We start from the raw sequence: 6,513 nt of genomic DNA, 5'->3' as shown, positions 1-6,513 counted from the left end.
TTGGCAGACTTTGGTGGCTTACTTTGTTGTATGAGCCAAGCCTTCAGTCCTGAGGCCTTGGCAATTATATCCTTCTTGGGCCTGGTTTTCACCTGCCGTTATAATAGTACAAGGGATACCACTTGTATCACAGGGGTTCCACATCTATTCCGCCCCGTCCCATAGTGTAAACACAGCTCTTCTCTGCCATCAGCCCTGATCACCCCTTTCACAATGATGACGCCTCTTCTCACCTGCGGTCCCAGACATGGTAAGTCTTATTATCTAATCTAATAATAGACAAATATGCAAATTGACCGCACCTTCGCTACACCTAAGCCACGCCCACCAGCCAAGCCACGCCCACCAACCAATCAGGACGAGTATGCAAATTGCCCCAACAAAGATGGCGGCTAATTTGCATATCAAGACAGTGTCGAAAGAAGCCAAGAGCTGCAAAGGGGAGTAAAGCTTCGAAGAAGCAAGCAAGCCAGGGGGGCGGGGGGAGGAGAAGGGAGGAGCGAAGTCAGGGCCGTGGGCGAAGGGAAACGAAGGCGGGCTGGAGGAGAAGGCGGGGCCGGCGGCAAGGGCAGAGCGGAGGCGGGGCTGGGGGCGAAGGGAAACGCGGGCGGGCTGGAGGAGAAGGCGGGGCCGGTGACAAGGGCGGGGCGGAGGCGGGGCCGGGGGCGAAGGGAAACTCGGGCGGGCCGGAGGAGAAGGCGAGGCGGGCGGCAAGGGAGGAACGGAGGCGGGGTAGAGTGCACCAGGAAATCCCATTGCAGGAATTTTCCTGCAACGGGAAAGCTAGTTACTAAATATTTCATAACAACTTTTTAAAATTTTAAATTGAATTAAGCCCAATTTTTAATGTAAAGGGATACATAGCCATTAATTGAAATGGAGGAAAACGTTCGTATAAATTATGGAATATCTACTGTATTTAATCCAATAATCAAGATAGAAATAAAATAATCACCATCTTTCTACATTAGAAATATTCCTTTTTCTTGTATATGTAAGAAACTATACAGGCACTTAAAGTTTTATTGGGAAACAACAAAAGTGACAGAGATCCCACAAAACCTCAAAAAATTTAAAAAGGCAAATAAAACTACCATCTAAGCTTTAAACTAGAAAAATCTGCACATAATGGAGATTAGCCATCTGTAAGACTAAAACCAAAGAATTGCCTGGGATCTAAGAGTAACCTAAGAACTGCAAGACTGCAATCAGATGGTTCAGAAAAGGAAGCCAAGTAAATTACGTTTTATCCTTTCTGTAAAAATCCTATATGAAGCTAAGGCAATGGGTTATCATAGAACCTGGAAACAGAGGATGGAGGGATCACATCTGGTGGACAGGCCTTTTGCATCATTGGAGAAGGCCCCACCCAGTTGCTACAAACGACCAATTCTTCATTTGTTCCTATTGTAGATATGGGATTGGATTATCTGACCTTCTTGCTCTGGGCTCATATGTTCAACAAGTCATGTATTCTAATGCTGAAAATACTAGAGGTCAAGGGTTAAAGAGGTGTACCATAATTAATCATGTATTCATTCTGTAAGCATGACCTACACTTGACAATGAGTAAATATCATTTAAGAAATGTAATTATGGAATTATAAAAGCAGGATTTAAGAAGAGGGTTTAAAAAACAGTTTTATGAAACAGAGTTATAGCGGAAATGCAATGAACTGACAGTCATTTAGTTTTTAACTTACACATCAGTCTCCTTCCTTTTAAAATGTACTTAACTTATATAGGCTATTTCTATATTCAATCCAAAGATTCGGGGGAGAAATGTCATAGTTTGGCATCTCCACAAAATCTTTGTTTGCACACAGCTCAGTTGTCAGTATAAAAGCAGCTCTGAAAATAGGTATCTCTCTTAACTAATGTAGGTGGGGCTGGAAAAGAAGACACTGGGCTCCTGGAACGTAGAAGCTGTGCTGCTGAAGTCCCGGGCAAACAAGCGCAGAGTAGCTGTAAATAGAGACATGTAATCTGTGATCGCTCTGCAGACATGGGCCGAATCACTTGGAACTCATCAGTGTTGATGAGGCACAAACTGCATTCAGGTGCACTTCAATCAGAACTAGATTATACCATTAAAATTAATGAAGCACTAGAAGACTTTAATGAGCAAAAGAGGGTTGGTTTTAAAGTCTTTTATGCATTTTACGAATTTGACAATTTGCTTGATGGTGTAATCACATCTCTCTCTGGTAGACAGGTAAAAAGTTTTGGTTATTAAAGGTTTTAAATAACACATTATATTCAACACATCTTTTCAACTTTTACTTACATGGCCTAATGGTTTAGTTTAATTAAAACAGATCAATGTATCACCCTGTTGTGTGGGCTTTTTAAGTAGAAACTAAACAATTGTTCTCTCTCAGATTCCAAGGTTTCTCATTACATAGCTGAGATATCGATTTTCCCTCTTTTAAACCGCTAGCACACTCAAAGCCAATAAGGCTGTTTTTTTTTTATCTTTTCTAGGAATATATTAATCATGAATACATGTGTGGAGGAATCCAATCACCTCCAAATATGGTTTTACTATGAGATTCAGAATATAAAACTGGGAAAGAAAGATGAATATTTGCCAGGTATCAATGTGTGTTTTAATATTAGCCTAGCACTGTGATCGGCAAACTGGGGCTCGCGAGCCACATGCGGCTCTTTGGCCCCTTGAGTGTGGCTCTTCCACAAAATACCACGGCCTTGGCGAGTCTATTTTGAGGAAGTGGCGTTAGAAGAAGTTTAAGTTTAAAAAATTTTGCTCTTAAAAGAAATTTCAATCGTTGTACTGTTGATATTTGGCTCTATTGACTAATGAGTTTGCCGACCACTGGCTAGCAAATAAGAGAATGAAATATAGTAGTACCTCCTCTTATCCATGGGAAATACATTTCAAGCCTCCCAGTGGATGCCTGAAACAGTATGTCTTATCCTCACAGGCTGCTGGCTGCTTAAAGGCAAGGACTCTATCATTTTTATACATCTAGCATTTAACAAGGTACTGGCAAACAGTAGATATAAAAAAGTGCTTTTCCTCACCTACTCCATTTTGTAGAATTCCATTGGTAACTGACTTCCCATTATTCTCTCTGAAGGAACAGTCTAAGGCCCATGTCAGGTAGTATTTCTTCAGACAAAGGAGGGGAGGAAGTACTCACTTCGGAGACAAGAGCTTGCAAATCTTACCACTTACATGTAATTTAGGTTTGAGTATTCTTTTGAAGCACTTGACACTCCAACCACTAAAACACATGACTAGAAACTTGAGAGACAAACCAGAAGAGAGTGAGATGAGCGTAAGGCCATATTGTGATTAACAGTTCCCATGCTATTGTTTCTCATGTTTAAGAAAAGACTATGAAAAAGATGCAAGCTTTTTCAGAGAAGAACACAGCCTTCCTATTATTCCTATTCCTTATTGCTTAGCAACCTCAAGCAACTTCCACTAATGGGTTTCTCCTGTTAGACACTTCAGAAACCATTTTCTTTCACGTCTGAAATAAAGTAATACAGGCGTACCTCGGAGACACTGTGGGTTCAGTTTCAGACCGCCACAATAAAGCAAGTATCGTAACAGAGCGAGTCGTAATATTTTTGTTGGTGGAGGGTCTTGCCTTCAGTTTATAAAAAAATGTAACACCTGTGAAGTGCAATAAGGTGAAGCATGGTAAACAGGGTATGCCTGTTCTGCTTATAACTTCATTATTGAGAAAACCAGCAATACAAATGGAAAAAATAAAAGTATAGGGTCACCTTTATGTGTATGCCAGGTAAGAAAACTATCACCGAAGTGTGCCCTATGGTAATCACTTAACTTCTCTGATACTTTGTTTACTGACCAATGTCATTTAAAAACAATGACATAAGATTTTTAAAGGTATGTGTTTCTAAAGGTATGTATTTCTATGTAGTTGAAAATTCTCCTGTGTTGTCTCAAAACTCCCATGGATTAAAAAACTCTCTAATAATTATTCTAACTGTAATGCATACTCATTAAAGAACATTTATAAAATGATAAAGAACAGGAACTCATAATTCTATTACCCATGGGCCTTACTGTAAGGGTTCATAAAGCAGGTAAGAAAATCACTGAGAGATTTTTAAGAAAAAAGTTGTTAGAATGTCACAGTCTGGACCTCATTTTTATTTTCAACAGTAGGGTCATTAATCCTTTTCCTTTCTCTCCTGCTTTATTTTTCTGTGTATTCAAATGAAGTTCAATAAGTGTCCAGACAATTCTGAACACTGCATTAGGTACATTTTTCCATACACAGCCCTCTTCTCTAGATCAATTTTATGGGATCTACTGTATGATCTAAAAAGCTATGTATAGTTCTTCACTGCTTAAGCTCTAAAGGATAAAATGCACTTTAATTTGGTTAAAAAAAAACACACGACTTTAATTTGTCAAAATCTGATCCTAGCCTTCCTTTCTAGATTCACTATCCTCCCTCCCAAACTACTCTATAAATAGGTTGTTTTGAAGCAGCTCATGCTAGTAGGAGACCCAGGCTTGGCCTTGGACACTCCTAGTCCCACAGTACCCACCGGTAACTTTAGCCAGGCTGGTTAAGCACCTCTTACTCTGAGAATCTAGGCAAGAATGAGGATTTAAATTCTAATGGTAGTGGCTCCACTTCCAGGTAAGATGGAATGAGCACACTCCCTCTGTGTCCCACTGAATGCAGCTATAAAACACAATGCATGGATCAGCTATCTGAGGACACTGGAAAATAAATAGTAGCAGGCAAATTAAGGAAGAATAATTCTTGAAGACTGGAATCCAAAGTACTGCTGACCTAGTTCTAAGTTTACATTCTGGATTTTATTGGGACACTGTAGACATCATTTTGTATATACTCTGAGTTGTTTTATTCATGAAAAAAATTTAAGCAGGCAATTAACTTGTTTAAACTTGTGTTATGGTGGGTAGCAATCCAGATCTCAGTTCATTTCTTTAAGCCTTTGAGCTTGTCTTGTGCATGTGGGTTCAGGGATCAGCTTGAGACTTGTGAGGGGTTCATGTACAGAAGTAGAGGAATTCTCTTTGTGGCTCTCTTCCTTCCAGGATTCCCCCTCACTATCCGCTATCCAGGTATGGCTATTGCATGCTTTTATTAATGGTTCCTTCAGCCAGAGAGATGATAGTGGGCTTTCTACTGCAGTTTTAGCTACTTATGCACTATGTGAGTGTGGCCCACCCCAGGGTAAACACACACACACACACACACACACACACACACACACACACACGGGACTCATTCATGTGGTAGTTGCTTCTTCAGATTTTGACTCCCCTCTACAAGTGTCTGCTTTTATTTACTCTTCATAATCCCCATGTAGTTGTTTTTTAATATTTTGTCCAGAATTTATAGTTATCAGGATAAGAGATGTTTTGTAGAAATTTTGTATCATCATAATAAACTATTTTTGATTAAAACATAAAAATCTATTGCCCATGCAAAAATTGCATTAATAATTTTTAAAAAGCCTCACATAGCCCTAGCTGGTTTGGCTCAGTGGATAGAGTGTTAGCCTGCAGACTGAAGGGTCCCAGGTTCGATTCTGGTCAGAGGCACATGCCTGGGTTGTGGGCTCGATCCCCAGTAGGGGGCATGCAGGAGGCAGCCGATCAATGATTCTCTCTCATCGTTGATGTTTCTATCTCTTCTCCCTCTCCCTTCCTCTCTGACATCAATTAAAAAAAAAAAAAGCCTCATAGGCAAGGGTAACTTAGTAAAGTCTGTTTTAAAGTGGGTTCAAGCAAGCAAATAATCCCCTGCAGTTTTACAAAGTAGTAGAGCCCACACATTTGGACTGAGACCTTGGTCCAAATCCCGAGTCTACCTCTTACTGGATGTGTAACCTTGGATAAGTTACTTCAACTCTCTACACTTGTTTCCTCCTATTATATGGAGAAAACAATAGTACTTACCTCTCAGGATATTGGGTGGATTAATTAGGTGATGAATGTAAAGCATTCAGCACAGTGTTAAGTACCTATAAAAATGTTCAAAATTAGCTATTATTAGCAATAATAGTAATATTTTCTCCTGAATCCCAAAGGATTTCTATGACCTCTTTACTCAATTACTAATCCTTATTTGATGTACTTTCACAAAAACAAATTGAGATCATGTTCCTTCACTTCCAGAAATGAATCACTTTCTACAGTTTAAAATTCAGCACAAAACTAAAAAGACAAATTTTGGTGAATGCACCCTCTAGTGGTGTACATTATGTGCAAGTACCTGGCTTCTGTGAAGAAAATCTCTTCATGAAATATCACTAGGTTAAAGCTTAGAACCTGAAGCCTGCTGTTTGAGAACATTATAGTATGAATAGCACTCGCCTACATCTTTTATAAAGCTCCCTCTCTTCCAGAGCTGCAGGATTTGTCTTTTAAAAATGTCACCTTAACACCTAGAATATTTGTGATTGTTATCATACCAAATCCCACCACTTCTACAGTATTGACTTTATTATTTCCTCTTAAAGAAAATCGGT

Source organism: Eptesicus fuscus, chromosome 4, assembly GCF_027574615.1.
Source record: "Eptesicus fuscus isolate TK198812 chromosome 4, DD_ASM_mEF_20220401, whole genome shotgun sequence".
Classification (NCBI taxonomy): Eukaryota; Metazoa; Chordata; class Mammalia; order Chiroptera; family Vespertilionidae; genus Eptesicus; species Eptesicus fuscus.
This window is presented reverse-complemented; position numbering follows the sequence as displayed.